This window comes from Taeniopygia guttata, chromosome Z, assembly GCF_048771995.1.
Source record: "Taeniopygia guttata chromosome Z, bTaeGut7.mat, whole genome shotgun sequence".
In the NCBI taxonomy this organism is placed as follows: Eukaryota; Metazoa; Chordata; class Aves; order Passeriformes; family Estrildidae; genus Taeniopygia; species Taeniopygia guttata.
In genome coordinates, this window is record NC_133063.1 from 44,421,294 (window position 1) to 44,443,548 (window position 22,255).

The window sequence follows — 22,255 nt, forward strand, 5'->3', positions numbered from 1 at the left end:
TCTGGGGCATAAGCATCCCAAGTGTGCACCTTTTTTATGGTGTCAAACAAAGCAAACAATAGACATATTTTCTCATTATTTTATGTTTGATTTTTTTTTCATTTTTATTATTATGTTAAGCCAACTATGTTGGATTTGTAAATGGGCTATGACTGTTACACTGTAGCATCTGCTTATCCAAACAAGTCTCTCCTAATAATGGTGCCCATCAATGCAGGCCAGGAAGTGGCAGTGGGAGATGAAAAAAAGGGATGTCTCTGCCAGTGGTCACAGGTTTCACCTCAGGCATGAATGCAATGAGCAATTCAACACAAAAGAGTTGTTTTCAAAAAGCTGTTTCCCACAGGACAGTATGCATACAATCCCCCAAACTGTCCAAAAATTAAGATCAGGGAGACAATGGCTGTTTCTGGTAAAAGTCACCTTTCTGTGAGAGCAGTGCAGTGGAAACTGGAAGAATCAGGAATCAGCGATGAAGCAGGCAAAGGTAGCAAACATTCTTCATATCTTTGCTATGTACAAGAAACTTTTTATTTTTTAACTTCAGCACTTCTTCACAGCAGTGTTACATGTATATTCCCAGCAGCAGAAGACAAGCTGAGCAAATTTTCATCAAAAGAAAGTTTGTGGGACTGCAACACAAAGGAAAGATTGATCTAACTACTTAGATGAGAAAAAACCCCACATGTTTTACAGAGCTTATGGATAGGCAATTACCATTTTCTTAGTGACAATGTCTGTGTTAATCAGCTTTTCACCTGAACTTGGAATAGAGGCAAAGCAGGTTTATTAGAGTCAATCCTTTAACAGAGTGATTTCTGTGAGTTCCAGTTACCAGATGCTAGAATCTCCTTAATCCAGATGGTGACAGAAAGGAGACATAGTGAGGTGTGGATGATCAAAAGGGGAAAACATTCCATCAATATCATCATAAATATTGCTTTTCATTTAACATTCTTGCTGCAAAAAGTCTTATGCTTGACTTGAACTGCAGCTGTCAAAGCCTCATTGGGGCATTTCTTTTCATTAGCTGTAGGGGTAAGCTTTCCTCTTTTCAGAGGGCAGGTTGAACCCTTCTGCAACCCAATGGGTAAATTTAGTTTTGGAAGTAAAATAAATAGAAGGTTCTTCATGTTTGAGAAAGCATCCTTTTTTTCCAGACATCTAAAGCAAGGAAAGTAGAAACTCCATGTCACAATTCCAAGAAGTACCTATTTCACTGCATGATAAGAGTGTTTATACTTACTCATTCCTTACACTCATGAAAATTAACAGGATTCACTGCAGCTGCAGTGGTGAAAGCCGTGTATTTTCCAGACGGGATGCCTTCCTAGTTTAATCTCTTAGTCGGTGTGGCTGTAACTGATCTTTTACTTTTTGGATGGTCTTTCAATTTCCACTTGGCATGGTAAGTTCCTGGTAAACTCGCAGCATTACTACAGCAGCTCCCATGCTAGAAGTCCTCACTGAGGAGAAAATGTTTAATATTCCTCCTCTTCCTTTGCAGTGAAACATTTGTGGAGCGCCACAAAAGCAGCTGCACATAGGCTGGTAAGAAGTAATTTGACGCCTTTACACCATGCAGATGCAGGAGTAATTGGAGCCTGGCTTTTCAAGGTCCCATGATGGCTCAGTCCTGAGGTTGAGAAAAAAACATGCAGGTAAATTATTACTTTTTTTTTTTTTTTCCCCTGAAGGGGAACATTTATTCCCATGTGTTGGTTTTAGGGCCCATCCAAAAGAGGAGTTAAAATTGTTGTGGTGAATTCCAGAAATTAAATTATTTTTATGTGATTAGAGGGACTGCAGTCAAACATCCCTCAAAACATGATGATAATAACTGGCATGAATCACTGGCTCTGGAGAGTAGAAGCACCTTGAGTGCTTTTAATGCATGTTAATAAGTCTTCTGTAGTTTGTAAGGTAGTTTGGCTACCACAGGTTTTGATTCTACGACCCACATTCATAGCACAGTAGCACTAATGCCTCTGTCCATTGACTTCAGTAACATTGCTTTCCCAAGTAATTGTTATCCAAGCTGAGTAAAATCTGCAGAGTGTGATCAGTGGTTTGTGAAGCTACTAAGTGCTTTGCAGTGGCGTTTTAATATAGCTAAGACAAATGATGTAACAAAGATATCTATTTATATTTAGAAGTGATACTGTAAATAGTTAGGATTCCATTTAATGCATTGAAAAGTTAGGTAACATGAAAAACAATCTGGTAACAGGCAGGCTTTCAAATCCATTAAATGCATTTGAATATTGCATTCTAAATGTCCATCACTATTACAGGATTTTATGTGAGAGTACAAATATATAGGCCTTAAAAAAATCTACAAGGAATAAAAAGACAGTAATAAAATAGAAGTTTACTGAGTTTCTTCTTTGGCTACTCTTTCTTCTTTCTTTTAATCTTTATTTCACACTTTATTAAAAGTCCAGAGCTCAGGATTTTAACTCCTGGTTAATCACCACTTAATCATTTGGCACAAGTTAAAGACATCACTGCTGCATTGGTTTCCACCCAATACTAATCTCCTGATTAACCATCAGGAATTGGTTCCTTTTCCCAATTATATCTATAATTTAGATGTGGTCAACTGACCTTCTAAAATACTGCCTAATGTACATACCATAGATATTAAAAAAAATTACATGGAAATGCATCATCCTTGAAACAGATGCCACTCTAAATTGTGTTGTGAGCTCCAGAGCAAGGATACAGGCATGGACTGGGAATAACTCGGTGTTTAATCCTGCTCATGCAACTAAAAGCCTAAACTTTAAGGAGGTTCTTTGTGCCAGGATCCATGTGGTAACTAAGCTGGACAAATTAGGAAGCTGTGTGAGACTGTGTGGTGTTTCAAAATCTCACAATTACTCCTTGGAGAAACTCACCTATTTAGTGCTGACTACAACTAATAGATGGATGTCAGGAATCATGTTTCCCCATGGCACTGCAGGAGTTAGGGCTGGAACCAGTTTTCCTCCCACCTAATTTTTCCTACCTTCTCTGTACGCCACTTCTCCCTTCTATGAGTTTCAGAATTAATTTCAGCAGCGATATGTGATCAGGAGTGTAGGAAATTTCTGAGCCAAGATGGATGCTTGACATAATGAGTCGTACAGCAATACCATGGAACTTGTCAACTGTGATCATCACCAGGGTGCTGAGAGTTTGGGATATTTTCCGTAAACACACACATCTTTATTTTTCCATGTGTTTTGCAAACTCATATGGTGGAAGGCTTTTCAAACTTTTAGCCTGCAGAGTTCTATTGAGTGTGGAAGCAGAGTTTATAAATAGGACTTCTCTTTTTTCTTTTAATGCCATTTCGATCTCATTTTAGCAGAGTTTATAAACAAGCTACATTTGTTCTTTTTATTGGCTCAAGAGAACAGTTGTCTATCAAGCATTCCTGTTTACATGATCTCCTTTGGTAGGCCATGCTTAGAGACCTTCTGTGGGTTATCAGTAGCTGTTATATAAATAACAGCATATTGGATGAAATCTGTGATATTATTTCATGTGCATTTTCTTCCCTTACACTGAAGTTCTCTTGTAGGCAGTGGCCCAGAACCAGATGCATTCACCTTTGAAATGTCTCCAAAGTCCTCTTTACAGGCACTGTGTTAGATGCTGGCAGACAATGCCCCAGGGTTACACAGATCATATGCTGGCTATCTGTAGAGGAGTGCATATTTCAGCCATAATGAATTAAGTGATTTCTTTCTTCAAAAAGCAGTAGATGTTTGACAGAAAAGCTAAAAACACAGTGCCAAAGTGGGAGGTCTATGCTGTCAAGAGGTGTAAAACTGACAGAACTAGAGACCTAAACCTTCTGTTCCCCTACAGCAAAAAACAGATTTCAAACCACGTCACATACTAGAAGCACTGGCAATGGAAGCATTCATGTATGTTAGCCACAATATAGAGGCACCAGATGTAGAGACATGAGGAGATTTCAGTTGCCATCTCAATTCCAGTCTCAACTTTGGAGATCTAGAATTTAGTTCCCCAGAACTTTGTCCAATACTGCACCTTTTATTTCCGTAACACTCTCCAATTCTTGTCCCCAGTGATCATTCAAATACAGGATTTTTGTTCCAAAGCTGTTGAAGATTCTACTTTTTCATTGCCCAAACACTCCCCAATTATACAAGTGAAGTAAAACATTCAGCACATGTTTAATTCCATCTTTCAGAAGTAGTAAATGTTCAAATTCATAAAGGGCACAGCGCAAGTTAAACATATGTTTAACCAGCATCCTGACTCAGTTGTTGCCCTGCATGTGGAGACTCAATGAAAATAAAAAAATAAAACCTAATTTTAATCTTTGGGCCAGGATTTTATTGAAATATTTATAAATAAAGACATGGTGGTATTTAATTATTTAAGAAACAAACTGGTTGTGGAAATTTCACAGAGATGTAAGGTCCTTGGACTTGTGCAAGAGACAAACTTGGCCCACTTTCCTGTGACTAATATGTACAGTACAGAAAGAGAGAAAGGGTAAGGAAAAGCCATTTTCTTTCACAACAGGAACATATGATATTAAGGAAACTGAAAACTACATTTCTAAAATTGTTTCCATTTCAGTATTCTTCTGCCTATGGAGAATCGATATGCCAGAAGAGCATAGCCTTAAACATTAATATTATAGAATAAAATTTGGTTTTGATGGATTGATAGGCACATTTTCTTAAGGCCAAGCAATAATGAATACAACCCTTTTTTCCAGATAATCTATCTTTCCTCTCTCCCTGCACAGAGGATGTAGAGGATAATATGATACCACTTGCCTGTATATAGAAACATCTGTTATTAGGCACCAAGATGTTTCACTAGGATGCATGTCCTCAATCCCACATATCCAATTGAAACAGCAAGGGGAAATCAGAATACAGGAAAATGCTGTTGTTTGCTCTGTTTCAGCTGCAGAAAGCCAGTCAATCAAGAAAGCTTGGCTGATGTCATGGTGGCTAATAATTCGCAGGGGATTTTACTCTGCCCTAACTACACAGTCCCTAAGGAGGCTGAGTTTAAAAGCGAATCCATGTACACCCATTTCAACCTGTAGTTTTATATCATGTCACACTTGCTTTTCTTTCTGAATCAGCAATAACTAGTAATTCTGATTTTACAGAATTGGACGAGTAAAAATAATAATTTAGCTATTGTACCGATATTTGGTGATTTTTTGCAGGGAGGAAGCATGGGCCCATATTTCTGGAACCTCTCTAAATTCCTATGGCTCTGAGAGATGCTTCCAAGATCACTGGGTATGCAGTGAAGTTGTATTTCAAATTTGTGTATGTTTCACTGTCAGACACATTTTTATTCACTTTTATATTTACAGAAGAGTTAATTCTGATTCTACAAACTCCCTCTTTTCCTTCCTGTGTCCTTCCCACCTAATAATGACAAAGTCAAATTTGAGTGTCCCTCAGAGGGAGAAGAATCCACTGGACCCAAGTAAAAGGAGTTTTTTGCAATGTTGTTTTCCTGTTCAAATATATGTACAGAGAGCGTTGGTAATGTGGAGAAAACAATTCTGCTCTCTTTTGGATAAGCCAAATAGGAGGTTATGATGTTAGGACATTTATATCATAAGTCGTTTTACTCTGTCGTGACATAATTTATGCAGAATTCTGGGAAAAGGCTGACCCTTCAAGGAATGTAACTAACTGCTCACAGTTTAGACTAACCATTTTTTAAAATTAATGGTAGGGAGGAGTAGTCTCAGTTTGCCTCAATGAAAAATTGTGGGGGATCTCTCATAACTCCCTCCAGCATCCTTAGATTCATACAGCTTCACTGACAGAGTCAAAATCTGTGGAAGAAAAAAAAAAAAACTGAAGGGAAGAACCTTCTTAAAGCAAAGTTAAAGGCAGTGCAAGAGTCCAGTTAGAAATCAGAATTGTGCAAAGTCCAGAGCAACTTTGTCATTCCCTGAGAGTCTTGGCAGCTTATCTAGCATCTCTCAGGATTTCTGTTCACAAGAACAGAGCATGATATTGTAGTCATTGATTGCATTTTATTATTGTATTCTGAGTGCTGACTGAGGGACTGCATTAGTGCAGCAAACAACAAAACCTGACTCACCTAAAACTTACAATTGTCATGGATAAGATTAAGCATATCACCACTAAACTGTGTGTGCTATGTTATTGCTGAAAAACCCCAGGCTTTTGGCAAGCTCTAGAGTACTGATTTGTGCCTGGAACAGAGAAGGAACTTACCCTTTAAGTCCCAAGAGCTTAGAAACTAAAGCTTCCTTAAGAAGACTACAAGCTAAAACTTAATGCTGCAGTATTACGTGTTGGTTCACAATAATATCAGCATTTGCACATTGTAATATGACTTAGGGATATGTTATTGATTTTCTTTCCTAAGCATCCAGTAATCAGCATCTCAGCAAAGGTTCCTCTATCCTTCCATATGTTGTACAGCAAGTCATTGTGTCTCCATAGAACCAATCCTTTCTTATTTCTTTTTAGGTTATTGCAGCCCCCAGCCTATGCCAGGTGCTTCCCAAAGAACAAAGCTTAGGAAGTAGCTTTGAGATCTATGTAAAAACTCATTATAATGGTATTTTTTTCCTTCTTCTTTGTATTGAACTGCACCTTTCAACTAGTGAATTCAGCAGAGTTAGCAAATTACACCAAAAAATTGGTCCTTTGTTAAACTTTTTCAAGATTTCTTTTCTCTCTCATTTTGAGTGGAGGGAGATAGAGATTCATCGGCTGGTTGTTTAATGAAATTCCCTTCATTCTTTTTTCTTTTCCTTTTCTTTTTCCTCAAGAATAAACAGATGGCTTTGTAGCTAAAAATATGATATAACATACCTCCGGTCAAAGTCTTCTGAAGCATATCTGTTAATACTTATTTTTCTCTACAACCATAAATGTCCCAAATACTTGACAGAAATCATACCTGACTTTCACCTGGAAGTGAGGAATAAGATTTTTAGTGGGTTTCTTTGTAGGCCTTTCCACTCCTATCCATTTTGACTGAAGGCTGGACACACAGAACTAAAAGGCCTTCTACTCTTTATGAATTCCTCCTTTTGAGCCCTTTGTGGACATATCTTTTAGCTGAATGGCTATTTATGGTCAGAGAGTAAAATTTTTGCTTTCAATCTGTCTTAGACCAAAAAGTTTATTGTTATTTGTTCATCTTCTTTACAGCTCATAATGCATTTGAGTATCTTGTTTTTGTTTAGGATAACCTGGTTTTCGATGGGACAACTGCATAGGCCTGCACTGAAATGTAGATAATCATCAAAGTGGATGTTTTTATGACCTTGAAAATTTACTAAAAAATAGATTATTACCTTTCTTTTTCTAGCAAAAAACACATAGGTGCATAGTACATTTTAATCAAAAATTCTTAATAGCCAGTTAGTGTGGATGGAGTTAAAGCAACAGAGATATTTCTGCTTTGGATACCCCAAGATCTCACATACCTAAACATGCAGTTATTTATTTATCATTTACTTACTTATTAGTGTATTTCTAAGAATCTGTGCATGTACATAAATTTCATGTGATGGGAAATGTTAATCTTATGTTAAAGAAGAGGGTTGGAAATCTTTTCATCCCTCTTCTACAATCAGGATTTATTCTATGACATTTAATAAATCAATTCTTGATGTGTCAGTTTCCCCACTGGTTAGATTTTTTTTTTTTTTAATAATGACCCATAATATAATTTCTGTAGTTCAGAAAGGGTGATGAAAGTGAAGGTCCAGTCCTGGCAACTTTTACTTCATCAGGTAGCACTTATTCCTGAGAATGGTTTTATAAACCTAAGTAGAAACTGCCTCAGCTGAGAACTTTACATGGATAAGTATTTTATTTAATATCTGCCAACTTTTTTCTATTCCTGAGGTTTAACATGGCATTTAAGTGAAAATTGGTTTTTACTTATGAAGGTCTTATTTTAGCCCGTCATGCCTTATGACAACGCAGATAATTTAGCACCCTTTTTAATGATAGAAGAGCTGTGATAGTTTGATGCCATTTGGCTACAGTTTAGGTATTTTTTTATTTGGAGGTGGGGTGGGGAAGAACTTGTTATCTCTGTGTAATTTTTGCCAGAATGTGTTTATACCTTCAGACAAAGGCTCAAGTTGACTGATGATATTCCCATCTAAGGTAAACAGCAAAACTATTTCCAAAATCTAGCTGCTATACAGTTATACACATGCAAAATGACTCATTCTTTATTGCAATGGCATCCAAGATTGTTACAAGAGCTATGACAGTGTCCAAAACAAAGGATACACTCCAAATCAATTTAGTGGTGAGGGAAAAAATGGCAGAAATTAAAAGTCTAAGACATATTCTTACCATCTTCTGGCTATATTCAGGGATTTCAGAAAGTCTCAGTTTTCACACCAGGAAGTCAACATTTATTCTTTAACATCTGAACAATGATATAACTCATAAATTATGATACGCTTCTCTGTTACAAGAAAATACATGTTTCAACAGCTTTATCAAAATGCATAGCAGAGAAATTTTGATGTAGATTCTTCCCACAGCTTCAGGATACTGTCTGTGGATGACTTTATAGGCATTTCAGGGAAAACTCTTTTCTTTCTAGTGGGACAAATCTGTTTTTCTCTGTCTTTGCATAGATACTGGAATCTATATTAGGTGTGATGCAGTGATAAGTCTCAAGCATTTTAATTTAGTAAACTCACAATGCTAACTGTGCTCATGAAATTATCCAGAAATTCCATAATTTTTATTTTGCAGAACTTAATCCATTCCATTAGTGTAGTTTTCAGCTGGGCCTAGAAAACTACTTCTTTTTTTCAGCTGGGCCTAGAAAACTTTTTTCTTTCCTTCTTTCTTTCTTTCTTTCTTTCTTTCTTTCTTTCTTTCTTTCTTTCTTTCTTTCTTTCTTTCTTTCTTTCTTTCTTTCTTTCTTTCTTTCTTTCTTTCTTTCTTTCTTTCTTTCTTTCTTTCTTTCTTTTTCTTTCTTTCTTTCTTTCTTTCCTTCTTTCCTTCCTTCTTTCTTTCTTTCTTTCTTTCTTTCTTTCTTTCTTTCTTTCTTTCTTTATTTCTTTATTTCTTTCTTTTTCTTCCTTATTTCAAAAATTGATATTATGGTAATTTTCTACCCTTTCTGTTACCTCTCCAGATTTTCAATCACTTTTCTGAAGTATTTTTCTTGGATAAAATTAAACCGATTACTGCTGAGCTTGACAAGTAATAACACATGCCCTATGAACTAGTAGCTCTTTCTGTGCTTTGAAAGAAGTTGTTCAAGAAGCAAAGGTGTTTATTTGTTCTTCTAATACTTCTTTCTCCAGGAAATAGAAAACTTAACTACCATGCCTCTTAACATCTCAGAAACTTCTGCTGCTGAAGTTTCAGTATTGCTTTCTATCAGATCATGTCCATTACTAGTAGATTATGCTACTAGATATTTTTAATTGTTACAGAATTTGTAAATTAAATCCCCTAAAATTCTTCACCAAGCAAAGATCTTGAGCCCCTTCTCAACTTAAATCATATAAATGTATTACCAGGCAGCACCCTGGGGGCAGGATGAGACATCAGACTGTGCTCTGAGATGTTGTAGTACAAGAAGTATTTGCACACTGAGTCACAATGAAGGAAAAAAAATTTCCTGCCTCCTGAAATGGGCCAAGTCACGTCACTTCCTTTCTGTATTTTCCAACCAAAATACAACTCAATGTTTTTAAGTTTCGTTGGTAATTTCAAAGTTAAGAGATAGGGAAAAAAAAAACCCAAAAAGCAAATTGGTCTTCTGCTTGGCTCCAATGTTTTTTGGGGGTTTTCTTCAATTACAAAAATAAAAAAAAAAAATCTTTATGGGTCTACCAGCCAAGTGAAAAATCAATTACTTACACAGGTCTGACTATTTGTTAGGATTAGCTAGCAGACAATACATGCTTTTTGTTTGTTATTTTTTCCTATAATAGAAGATATAATGGACCACAATACCATTTACATGTGTACAAAGTAGCATTTTTAGCATAATTCTTCAATGTGAAGACAAAAAAATATATAATAAAAGAGAAAAATAAGGCGAAGAAATTCAATTTATATTTAAAAAATCTATGTGCAGCTTTGGGTAAAAAAAAAAAAAAAAAAAAAAAGAAGGGATTTAAAGATAACCCTAGAATGTTCAGCACTCAGTCCTTTTTACATGAAATCTTAATATGAGACTTTATTTGACCCCCTATTTAGTGAAATTCTGTTTGGCCACCATCTAGTTCAACTTCTCATATCTTAGTTAGACTAATTTTTTTTTTCCCCTCCAGTAGAAAACCATTTAGAGGCTAAAGAATACCTTACTGTCTTCAGTCTGGACTTGCACAAATATTCTGTATGATCTTTCTCTGTCCCTCTTTTTTTCAGTAGCTACAAATTTCTTCTCAAAACCTATTTTTTTTCTAGAATATTTCTATGCTACAGTCTATTAAATATCCTACTTTCAATATGCTCAAATAACTACCAAACATGTAATCAGGGCCAGTTAAGTACATGAGTTTGCCAGGTGAAGAGGAAGTAACATGGGGCAAACCATCAGCTGCTATGAAGCAGACCAGTTCCATTGGGTTCAGCACAAGAATTTCTGGTTGTAACAGATACCTCACTACAGAATCTTCTTTATTGAGAGGCACTCAGTAAGAGATAACTGAGAATAGAATGAATATTTAAGAGTGGTTTAAGGAAGGCAGCTTACAGGCAAAGGATCAGATTAAAAAAAAAAAAAAGAAGTCATCTCTCTGCTGCCATCTGAGCTGTTCACTATGGAAAAATTACAACTGATGTACAGGGAAGTTGACAAGGAATACAAGGAAGCACAACTTCTTGTGTGCTGCCTTGTACTAGTTATTATTCATCAGCAATGGTCAAGGCCTTGAACAGAAAGGTTAGTTCAGGGAATTATATGGAATAGCAAGAGTCAGTACAGCCCAGAAGTGTTTAATTTGGGATTCAAGGGTCAAGGTTTCCAACACCTGAAATTTTACATGTGGCTGGATTTTTAGATGCTGCATTGTCTTCTAATTGCTATAAATCTTGTGGGTTTTTAAGCACATAATCTGCATTTCTGAAAAACACAGTTACTAGTTACCAGAAACTCAATGTATTATTAGTTTATTTAATGCTAATGGACTGAATTGTGTAATGGGTAAAGACAGTCAAGGATCAGTGACTGGCAGGAATAAACCAGTTTCACTGAATGGGGATAGAGAGGATTTTATTCAAGGAAATGGCAGTGAAACCCATCCTAATAAATAGCCAAGCTGAGTTGACTCAAGCACTTATAATGCCAGTGTCTGTGATAAGCAATGGAAACATTAATATAAAATGTTTCACCATAAACGAATACGGTAGAGTTCAGAATGATATATTGCAGCACAGCCATCCCTAGCATGGCATGGGGATGCTTATAATCATTTTTATTTTGGTAACAATAGGGGGGAAAAAAGAACAGAACAGCAAAAATTGCTATCTGCTAAAAAGGAACTGCAATAGCAAAATTTCCTGATAAGAACCTTCATAAGGATTTAGCCACAGCAAGAGAACTGTGCTCAGATACAAATGCAGTAACTAGAAATGTGGTTGTAGCTTGTTCATTTCTAATCCTAGCTGTATGTTACAGTCAGATGGTGAAAGCAGTCATTTCATGAAATAACTGAAATTTTCAGATATTTCATGAAATGACCAGCATTATGGCTGTTCTACTACACTCTTAGACTGTTTCACTCTATCATTAAATTAAATGACTGGTATTATTGTGAAAGTCACATTGGTGTGACTTTTATCACTTATATTTAGGCACCTGAACTTAGGTGTACAGGTCAGTTTAGGCTCTCACAGTCATTAGAGAAAAGGTGACATGTCCAGCTGGTAACTTAGCTGATCTAAACTTAGCTGGTTTTGGATGAAATAAACCTTCCTTTCTTTGTATATACTGCTCCCTTTCGTTTAATTATAAAAGAAGTCAAACGTGATAGGTTTGAATAAAGATGGTTATCCTTTGGTTGATCCTTGTGACTCCAATTCACTGTGTTGCTTAATATTATGAATGCTCACAGCTGCTGTGGAAAGTATTTCTGTTATGACACACTCTTGGAGATACTGACTTTTTACACTCTGTGCTCTTTGCCACAGAACATCTGATTGCACTGGAGTCTTTTGCTACCTCCCTGTAACTTACATTTTGCTTTCCCAGTGTGCCATATGCACTACAGGATAGAATTAGGATTATATTCATGGGTGTTTTTTTCATTTTGTTTTGATCAGAACAAATAACACAACACATCTTTCTTTACCCAGTCTGGGACATTTATTAAACCTCTCCACAGTCACGGCTTTCCTACAGTCCCTAGACTTAAAAATTTGCCTCTGTTGTGACAGTCAAATTCTAGTAACAGATGAGCATGCTAAATGCTTTTACTGCCTTGAAGAAATTCGGTCTCGTATTCCTAGTAAATGCAGCATTTGTTTGTCCTTCCCCTTGCAGGCCAGAAAAGACTAAGAGCCTGTCTTTCTAACTGCTTCCCTGGGAAGTGAAAAGTTCTATCTTCAGACAGCCATGATGAAGTGGTACCATTCACAGGGAAGACAATATTAGTTGAAGTATGGATGTGGTGAGTGTCCATGAAGTTATATGACAGGTTCACTCTTTCCTAATGAGAATCTGAGAGGAGCCAAGGGATTCTGCACATCAGATTTGGGATGTCCAATGTAGTTCTGATAGAACAGAGGGGCTGGATATAACTCAAAACGGTTTCCTGGCTGTGACTGCATAGCAGAGGAGATGCAATTCTGGGGTTTTCTGGGCCCTAGGCAGAAGGCAAAACAAGCACCTGCAATACAAAGGAGAGTCCGATTCTCCAAAAGAATTACTGGATTCCCTGAAACTGTTAAAAAATCAGTCCTTATCCCAGGGAAAAGCCTCATTTAAATGGGTAGGGTTGAAGTTTTGCATGAGGTCAAAAACTACCTGCCCATTTGAGTCTTTCAGCCTAGGCTGAGGATATGGATAGGGTAAATATTAGTTCCTATTTCATCTGCATATAAAATTCAGAGCATGCCACAAGGCACTTCACTTCTGTTCACACAACTGGGTGCTCTGAAATCCTTAGAAGGAGGCTTTTTTAGTATGTGCTTCTGTATGTTCCTTCAGCTGTGGGATGTTACATGGAAGAACAGTCAAGAAGATAAGCAGGACTTTGTTGTTCAGATCCAATGCTCTTCCTGCATAAAACTTTACCACAAATTCGTAGTTAAGAAGAGAGAAGGGAAGAGTTATAATTACATAACGACAGACAAAGTGAGATGTGTCACAAGTCTTAAATCGAAACTGGACAGTGAGACCTAGAAAACACTGGTCACAGAGGGGTGATATTTCTCACCATACATCACACTGTTTTATTAGATACAGGTTGTTATGAATATGTGCAGCTACCCCAGAACAGTTTTAAACTGTGAAATGTGTATTTATGTCAGCAAATATTATGCAAGCAGTAGAACTTGACCCACTGAACCCACTGTCCACTAGAAGGTACAAAGCCAACTCAAAGTCCTCTGACAAAAGTCAAGTAATTCTGAGACAAAGTACTTTATACTCTTTCCTGGTAATGGTCTTATAAATCCTAGTGGTTCCCCCCTTCCACATGTGTATTCTATTTCTCATCTGTTAGAGGTGGGGCAGTTATCTTCTGTTAATTCGACAGTTTTCTTTATCTCTTCCACAACCAATCTTCCCTCCAGAGAAACATCTGCTATTAATGGCCTATTGAGTGTCACTGCATGGCTGATATAATTACATCATCCCATTGTGAGATGCTTCACTCAGAGGGAGGAGCCAAGCATTTCTACCCAGATATAATCTGACTTTCTGACTTTTGGAATTCCACTGCACTACCAGAGAAAGACCAGGCCCATCCTACACCACCACTGGACCTTCCGAGGAAAACTACACCCTTCTATACAGGATCACTGCTTCAACAGAACCACATCTGTCAGTCCAGGAAGACTGCAGCCACAATTTAATCAGACTTCTACCAACACCCTGACCAACAGGGTGTCAGGTTCTATTCTGACTCTATCAGCGTTGTTTTATATTACTACTTTTGTTTTTCTTTTTTTTCCTTTTTCTCTTTCCTTTCTTTTCTTTTCATTTCCTTTATTTTCTCTTTTCTCCTTTTTTTTTTTCTTTTCTTTTCTTTTCTTTTCTTTTCTTTTCTTTTCTTTTCTTTTCTTTTCTTTTCTTTTCTTTTCTTTTCTTTTCTTTTCTTTTCTTTTCTTTTCTTTTCTTTTCTTTTCTTTTCTTTTCTTTTCTTTTCTTTTCTTTTCTTTTCTTTTCTTTTCTTTTCTTTTCTTAATTTCAAAATTAAAATAATTTGGAGGGAGGGGGTTTACATTTTCTATTTGAAAGGAGGCTCTGCCTTCCTTAGCAGACACCTGTCTTTTCAAACCAAGACACTGATGCAGGGGAGATGTACTACTCCAAGTCTGGTTTCACTAGTGTTGAATTGAATGCAGTCACTTCCTTCACCCTTCTGCCAATAAGTCTTGCTGATGTTTCCCAAGTGGTAAACTGTCACCTCTGTAAGGATTCACTGTGACTCAAGTTCAACTCAATGTCCACCAGGGCCCTTAAGCTCTTTTCTGTTGGAAAGGATGGATAAATATAATTGCCTGGCAAAAGATTCAGCCAGGATGAAAACAATCCCCCCTACTGGCTGGACAATGCCCTTACCTACAGAGGGGTCCAAAAGTCAAATTGACTGTTCCATCTCACCCCCCAGAATGTATGGTTCATCCCACACCTGTAACCCTACCCTGAAGTATCAAGTGTCTGTAACTCCACTGGCCCAAGTCTTGTTCCAGCCCACCTTGAAGCCCCCTGATAAGGGGTCTCCGAGGGGCCAGATGCCCTCTTAGATCTTCCCCCCTCTTGGAACTTCCCCTCTCTTAGATCTTCCCCCCTCTTGGGACTTCCACTCTCTCCTAGAGCATCCTCTCTACCCCTTGTCTCTCCCCTCCCCCATCCCCTCGAGCCTTGCCACTGCTGAGTCTGGCAGCTCCAAGCAAGACCTTTCACCATCCCTAATAAACCTTATATTCTAAGAGCAGCCTTCAGAGATCTCTCGTCTCCATTCATTGAAGCTGTCCTGGAGCACAGCCTTCCCTACACTTTTCTGCACAGCCATTTCCAAGGCCAGCTGTTGGGACAATGCAGAAGCTCTTGACCTGAACAAAACCACTCATTCTTGACCACATTCAATGGCCCCACACAGAAAAGCCAATAAAAACACCCTTCAAAGGAAATGGCTGCACCTCTGTCAGCCTGATGAGCAATGCAGATCCATCAGATCAGGGTCAAGACAAAGCAGTGGATGGTGTACTCCTTCAAGATACAGCTGCTTTAGGGTGAAATGAATTGGGGTTTCTTCATAACAATTTAAAGCTTTAATATCGAGCTTTACTCATAATGGTAGAGACAGAGATCCAGTGAACTGAGATTGTGAAAATGAATTCTCTCAAAATAAACTAAAAATGTGGCAAAACAGTTGTTCATTTCCAGATGGTAATGAGATGCAATTATACATTTGAACTAAACAGATGTATTATATAGCAATTGTTTTGAAACTATTAGAAACTGCTGAAGAGATTTAGTGTGACTCCTTGGTTGTCCCAAGCTCACAAGAAACTCAGCTATATTCAGATCTCCTCAACTGGTGGGAGAATAAATATTCACTAGAAGGTTGTTAGGTAAGGTTGACTGATAATTCCAAAAGCAGGCTATATCTATTTAGTGCATGTGAGTATAGTCTTGATAATTTTCAAGTAACCCAGAAGTTACACAACACTTTCTGCAGCTAGATGAATGACCTCCAATAGTGGTACAAAACCAAAATGAATCACTGGAAATTTTTATAACATGAAATAAGGGTCTTATATGCTTCTTACCAAAGTTTATACTCTAAACACATTGTCTAATCTCCACCTAGAGCCAACACAAGGAGATGTGACCCTCTCCAGAGGGATATTGTGTTTTGCTAAATGATGGTCACAGCGTGTCTGGTGGGATGGCAGGGGTGTGTGACAGAGCCTCTAATTTAAGACATGTCATTCATCTGCAGTAATATCAGATGAAAAACAATCCTATCTGCTCTCACCTGTTGCTCTCAGAAACAGGATGTATTTACTTATGACTGCATCTTGTTGTGAATAAAGAATCATAGAAATTTGGGAGGGTTGGAATGTTTAAAGGTCATCTAATCCAAAGCCCTGCAGTGAGCAGGAACATCATCTGGATCAGGTTCCTCAGAGCCTTCTCCACCTTAAATGTTTCCAGGAATGAGGGATCCACCATGTCTTTGGGTAACTTGTGGCTGTGTTTACCAATCGTAGTAAAAATCTTCTTTCTTATATCCAAGCTAAATGTATCATAGTTTAAAACCATGACCCCTTGTCCTCTTGCAGTAGTTCTGCTAATAAGTCTGTCCTCATCTTTCTTGTAAACTTCTTTTGAGTGCTATAAATCTGTTATAAGCTCTGCCCAGAGCCTTCTCTTCTCTAGGCTGACAAATACCAATTTATTCAGCTTTTTCTCTTAGAAGGAGCCCTCCAATCATCTTTGTGGTCTCTTCTGGGTCCACTCCAATATGTCCACATTCTTCCTATGTTGGGATTATAAATTGACAAATTGTACCAAATTAAGTTTAGGGAGAAAGATTCATTTAATTTACAGTTTAATTTAAAGCAATATAGGAAGATTTTTTATGGCATTGTATGTCCCTTTTCAGTATTGGTGGAATAACGCACCTGGCTCTCAGCGGCCACAGGATGGAGGTTTCCCGGCTCACTGTCCTGCAAGTGGCCGCAGGGCGGACGCGCGAATGGCCACCCCGAGTCTCTGCTGAGACCGGTGTGGGTGGCGGTGATCGCTGCGGCATGGGGAGCACAGCAGAGGCACAGAGCACGAGGAAACTGAAGCAAAGGAATAAGGGAAGGACATTTCTCTGAATTTCCAAATCTTTAATGATGAAGTTGGGGCAGAACAAGTGAACCAATCTGAACCTGAAGGGGCTGCCTTTAAGAGATGGAGGAAACATAGGGAGGACACAACCTGTGACCAACAGGGGGGCATTAGGGGAGGGGTGCAGGGTAAGGGCTCCCTAGTAGAAGCCAACATGGGGAGGGAGCAAATCTTACAACCCAAGTCTGCTTTGAGGAAGGGACAAGAGACAGGGAACTTTCCAGAACCAAAGGAGTGTGCTATCTTTGACAGACAGGGGTAAGACAAAGGAACAAGGGAGGTATGCAGGTGGATTGACATGTGGATTGACTTACATTGACTTACATTTTACAACTGGTAAACAACTCAGGACTGAACCATTAGGGAAGCCAAATGGGGTGCATAGACTGAATCATTACAAACTTGTAACAAGGAATATTAAAACATATTACAGAAGAACCAACAGTAAAATAACAGACTACCACAGAATAAAATCTTTGTATTTGTCTTACAATATGATTTTTATATTATGATAACATTTCATCTTAGATGCAATCTAACAAGATTTTAATGGCTTAATTAGAGGTAGAACCTCATTATTTTGTTAAAGGAAAAGCTATGAAATATTTTTTTCCCAATGAACATGTTTGGTGTAATTTATACAGTTCAGAAAAAAATAATTTCATCAACTCAGAAATTGTTGATGAAATTAAATTGGCTTCTTTTTCACACCTCTAGTTTATTTATTGCACTATTCTTCATTCAACATCTGGTACTTATTATCAGTTGAAACTTTCATTGTTATGATGGTTGATTACTCATAGCAATTATTGCTGTTCTTCTGCTTGTACTCTATTTGAAAGAATATGCACAGCAAGCAAATGCATTATTATCTCTTATGACATTTATTATTATTATTAGTATATGCAGGGAATATATGGAGAATATTATTTACATGCTAGTTAGACAGTTCCACAGTCCTGATATTTGCTATCTTTGATATCAGGCTATAACAGTTTCCCCACTCTATATATTAGAAATAGAAGGAAATAATAATTAACAATCTTGCCCGAGGTTAAGGAGAGAAAGTGAGTAGAAGCAGGTATTCACAGTCTTTGGGCTCTAATTGCTACTGGAACAATATGTTTCATTGTATTATTGAGACCAAAAAGAACTAAGAGCGATATATGAAAAAACTGCCAGTCGTTGATATCTGGCTTACTCCTGCAGCCATATCACCAAAATTGATTGATTTTCACATCAACAGAGTCGGTTTAGAAAATATTTGTCTGAATACATCCAAAAATACAGAATATCCAGTTCTCAGAGAAGTCAACAGGTGCTTTCTAAAAAATTATTGTGGGCTGGAAATTGGAGGAGTTTGCATTCTCCTTAACTAAACTGAAGTTGTTGATTCTGGGTGTAATGAAAGAGACTTGTCAATATTGAAGGTGAGGGAAAGATTGTGTATTCTTCAATGGTTTTCAGAAGAGCTTCCCATATTTTCATAATAATCTGGGATCTGCATTACCACAATAAAAGCACAGTGGCTTGATAGACTAATCTTGGCATTATATGCTAAATATTGCACTGAAATAAAGAGTACTTGTGCCAAAAGAAGGGCATGTAACTCTCAGAGAGTAAGAAAGACAAGTGTCTCCAGTATGTAAGTAATTCCATACATTTTAAGCTCCTTTTTGACCATTTGAAAGTGCTCTATCATTCTCCTTAATAAAAGATTGGGACCAACTTAATAGCTTGAGTTAGGAGAAAAGGATCTGCTCTACACGTTAGTTCTGGAGCAGCTATGGACAGGTCACCAGTGGTGAAAGAAAGGAGGACTTGGAGCTGGGTGATACTAGGTTTAAGGGTGGTGAAGATATAACAGCCCAGATTTCTAAGACATATAGAACACACTATGTGTAGTAAACTGGGGTGCAATGCAAGAATGCAAACAAAAAAAAAGCAAAAGTGTGTAAGGATGTTAGAAAATAGAAAAATAGCCCATTCTATTTTTCCCAAAAAGGAGGAATAATGAAGAAACCCCATTAACACAGCATATTTTTTCCTATTTGTGAGCTTGGAACTCTGATGGCCTGATCCAAATGTTCTTTTGCCTGAGCAAGATTTGTGGTACAGGATCCAGAGGGACAATGGCAGGGTGATCATAATGTTCATTAAAGGGATAGGTGCTATTGTGTGCATAACAATTATAACTGCTTTATTATAGTGCTGAGACTTTTTTCTTGGTACAAATATTCTTTATTTTCCTGTAATAAATAAATCTGAACCAATAATACTTGTCTAGCTTTACTATTAAGCTTTCATTTTTATTAATAATAAATTATTGATTTCATATATTCACTGCATTTTCCTTTAGCACATAACAAGATTTTAACATAATACAAAGCTTAAAGTTTTAACAGACAAACAAGTTCCCATTTGACTAGCTTTCATAAAGCAGCTTCAAGAAGCAGCTGGGACAAACAGTAGTGTTTGTTTTTGTCTCATTGCATTTTTATTTCTTAGTGGAATTTGCTGCTAGCAAGCAAAAAGAGTTTCTGATCATAGTCAGTTACTCTGAAAAATATATTTTATTACTTTCAAAAAAAACCCAGTTAAATGAAAGGAATTATAAAATCATTTTTACAGAAGTCTTTGTATAATAAATTGTCAAGTCTTAAATATCATCAGATTCTTTTATCTGAGTTTATCTTGTCAAGATGGATCAGAATGCTGTAATCAATCACTCATCTTAGCCATAAAATGGCTTCATCATGCATGTGTATTCTCTTAAAAATCAAGTTGTAACATTTTCACATAATAACTTATTGGGTTGCAAGATTAGTCCAAGCCTGTGTTCAATATTATCTGACATTTTATTGGCTACTACACAAACTTTTGCCTAATATAGTAATTTTACTTAGAAATTTAATTGAAAGGTTGCCTGTAACAAAGTACTTTTTTAATGTAGGAAGAGTAATGTAAAACTGCTTGATGCATGGGAGGAAGACAGGAGACAGTAAAATGTGGGACAAAATGAAGAAGAAAAAGAAAACACTCATTCTAATGAGAAATGGAGTTTGAAGAGGAAGTTTCATAAGGATGAATTCATTCCCTAAGGGAGCTTAGTCTGCATTTGGCGCCTGGATTAGTACACCTTCCTGGATGAAAAGTATTAATCATACAGTTATGTGGTGGATGATGTTTATTTAGAATGAGGCTTGTTAAAGAGGTGCTTAGCAAATGCGTCTTCTTTCAAGGAATGAGGTCCTGATGCCAGCATTTAGAGAAGATTTGAAGGCATGGGATTGTAGGGGGAAACCCCAGCAGAGGGTAAAAAATGGGCTATCCTCAGTTTGCGACTATCTGGACTTTGTCAGAGGAATTTGCCAGATGCAAAGAGGCCTCTACTGGAGCTTTCAGGCAGGTGATGGATCTAGTTTACATGTGAAACTTATACTGATCTATTTCATTTCACAGGAATGAGGCTTTACAAAAGGTAAAATAAAAGTCTGCTTAAAAAGATAATTGATGTCTGGGATGATAAGCATGCAAGAGGCAACAATCAAAACAGAAAGATAATATTAATGAAACGCTATGTTTTCTCATGTAGGTGTTATTTTTTTTTTCGCTCCTCCCATGTCTTAGGGGTCTATAACTGTTGAAGAAAACTTTATAAAGCCTTATTTTCAGAAAACTTTTTCTGTCTTTTCCCAGCTATACATCTAGGACAGAAGGGAGTCACACTCCACTGTTCTAAAAAACAAAAAAACCCCAAACAAACAAATAAAAGAAACCAAATAAAAACTATTTTCTGAATCTACCTTATACTTGACATTGAATGAATATGCTAATAGAAGTGTGTGATAGCAAAGTATTTTGAAAAACAAACTAAGAATGAATAAGCATGAAAAAAACTATTAAACCTGGGATTGTGGCCCCTAAATTTATGTATAAGCAGTCAACATAAAATAGCAGTAAAAACTGAAAAACAAACAAACAACAACAAAACTTCTAGAAGTGCTTTATCCTCATTACTGTTTAGTAGAAATGTCCAGAATAATAATATTCCCTCAGGAGGTGATAATTTATAAAATAAAATTCATAAAATATAAATGTGTTTATGACAGATATTGAATGTTGATAGAGCTGTGTTGAAATCCAAGACTGGGTTCCATTAAAAAAAGTTGTCTTTTCCTTGGTCATTGTTTCTCTCCATCTTTTCCACTGATCGGCTACGGGGATTGCCAGGATCCCACTGTGCCTCTTTATATGGAAGGTAAGATGAAAACTTGAAGCTATTGGATCTAGTTCCTGAAAAGCCTCCTCATCTTGCTACTTACTGAAGTGGCTTCCCATTTTAAATGTGTAGGCTAAGAGAAACAGAAAACTTGTGGAACCTCTGTACAGCCACCCTCCCAGGAGATTCCAGTGTTCATAACTTCAGGATGGCTCTTCTGGTGGGTTTCCTGAAGACCGTGACATTTTTTATTTTACACAAAGAATTTGAAATGTGAGGTTCTCCTTCAGTTCATAACAAAGTCAGCTATTCTGAAATATCAAAGCCCTTTGTGAATTGGAATGACCTTTCCCTGGTTAGCTCCTGCCCTTTAGCAATGGGTGTTGCTGGTTGCTCAAAATTCACATACATGGCCACTTTTTTGCAAAAGAAGACTGCAAGGGGGCAAACTTTCTCCAAAAGGTCTTTAACTTAAAAAAGTCAACCCAAGGCATGAAAAAAAGAGAACCAGCTCTGCAAGTTATTCACCTCTTGGCCTCTTTACTGAAATTGCCAACAAGCAGAGGAGCTGCGATGAAGACTATTCCTTTATCTCTGAAAATAAGGTTGAATATCTGTCACTGCTTTGGGAAATGATTTACCTGATAATGATAGGTTTTATATCAGCAGGTCCTCGAATGCCATTCTCAAAGTCACTATATGGGGTTTTAAAATTGACTTCTTAATGGTGGCAATCCTGTGAAACAGAAAGGAATTGCATTGCAGATGAATTTTCTGATGCAAGTTCATTGTCTTTTCTCTACCAGATTGATGCCCATGCCCTAAGTATGTTGCCCAGAGCAAATCTTAAGGGAATTATTGTTAAATGACATTACATTGAGTCATATACCTTTAATTTCATGCAATAACTTACTCTAAGCTTTTTCTTATGATGGTGAAATAGTTCTCGCTTAAAAAAAAAAACAACAAAAAAACCAAAAAAAC